The sequence below is a fragment of the Mya arenaria genome, chromosome 5 (assembly GCF_026914265.1).
Source record: "Mya arenaria isolate MELC-2E11 chromosome 5, ASM2691426v1".
Lineage (NCBI taxonomy): Eukaryota > Metazoa > Mollusca > Bivalvia > Myida > Myidae > Mya > Mya arenaria.
Window position 1 is genome coordinate 12,851,391 of NC_069126.1, and position 1,629 is coordinate 12,853,019.

At 34.3% G+C, this 1,629-nt stretch overlaps 1 long non-coding RNA gene across 1 annotated transcript; it reads right to left on the reverse strand.

Annotated features, from left to right (window-relative positions):
• Nucleotides 1–500: 500 nt before the first annotated feature.
• Nucleotides 501–1,399, reverse strand: LOC128235288 (uncharacterized). Its single transcript, XR_008261179.1, has 2 exons — nt 1,266–1,399; nt 501–1,007 (listed from the first exon to the last, which is right to left on the reverse strand). It is a non-coding gene; the product is annotated as an uncharacterized LOC128235288 (long non-coding RNA).
• Nucleotides 1,400–1,629: the final 230 nt, after the last annotated feature.

Here is a 1,629-nt window from a genome sequence, read left to right on the forward strand (position 1 = left end):
CGACCACGTGAATTGAACATAGTTCCACTACAAAAAGTAAAAAACTGATCGCATGCATGAAAATAGTCTAAGCTATTCCTGATACTGATTACCTTGTAAGTTTTAATCTGGACCCCTTAATGGATTTATTGTCAAACGTCAATTAATTGCTATTTTTTGCATCAAGTGGTAAGAACCTGAGTTTGTTTGTTATTTATTTCAACATAGAAAGGACTGGGTGGTTTATACAAACTTGCTGAACTGTTTTCCTTTAGTATATTGAACCGTCTTTCATCGAAATTCGTCTTTTGCAATTAATGAATTCTTTAAACAGCGATATTCTACGAGCGTATTGTTGCCACCAGTCTCTTTAATACTCGTATTTCTAAGATCAGGCCTATAAGGAGATGCCTTTGTAGAATTATCACAACAAAGACGTTATAAATACTAATTAAAGAATATTTCCGTATGCCTAAATATAAATGACAACAGGAGTGTCTAGAAATCTTTAAACAGGCAACAAAAGCAGAACATTTATTCAGAATCATATACTTAAAACATACGGTTTTAAAATAGCTCATTTACATTATACAGCAAGACAGACAGATAACAGACATGTTTTGCAAGAATTCCTTAAGGACCATATTTTTAATCCTTTCACACCTTCATCAACAAACATTTTTTTAAATGGCATAATCAAATGCAGCACTTTAGGCATGCAATGTCCTCTCATTTAAATAAGTTTTAGGGACATTTCTCAATGCTGTGGACATCTGTCGAAGCCAATCAGTAAACGTATCTTTTGTCGATAATATGCCCACCTCTGTGAAGACGAATCTTTTTCTTCCAATGAGCGTTATGTTCACCATGACGAGGGTGACAAACACATTTGTCGTGATCAATTTTACAAATTTCCTCGGCTTTGCAATGCTGACAGCATTCTGGGCGTCGTTTGAGGGCACATGTCTCAGACGCGTGGTATATGAGGACGAGGCCTATGGTAAACAACGCAGTCACCTTTGTCATGGCTGCAAAATACACTCACGATATTTAATTATTGCATCATACTAAACGTGTGTATTAACTATAAAAGAATATTAAATCAACTCTAGTATTAAATCATATTCACTTAAATATTTTCGAATATGTTTCAAAAGAAATTGTAGGCCTACTTGTCATATAACAGGCTGTATAAAGCACAATGGCATCCATTTCATAACTTATTGATAGAACGTACTGCTTAATAATTAATCAGGTAATAATTTTCAATATATCAACATTTGTACCTTTCACAATTTTAAATCCAAATAGATAGAATGACAAAAGTAGGTCCTGTTGTTTTCACCACTACAGCATACAGTCCAAAATCGAGGCTTACTGCAGACTTTATACAATTATGCGGCGTGTTCTCTGAAGTGGATTTTCCGCATATAAAAGTCAAGTATTCAGAAACCCTAAACAACATTCAACTTGACATTTATGATTCATTAAAAGTCTTGCAGTATATGTATGCCCGAATCTGTTTAAAACGACTATCGGAACAAGAATATAACAGCACTTAACTGTTATTTAAATCAGTCATGTTTCTAAAAAGACTGCCCAGTAAAGTCCTGGCCGTGCATAGACTCCCAGATCAAATAATTAAACGTT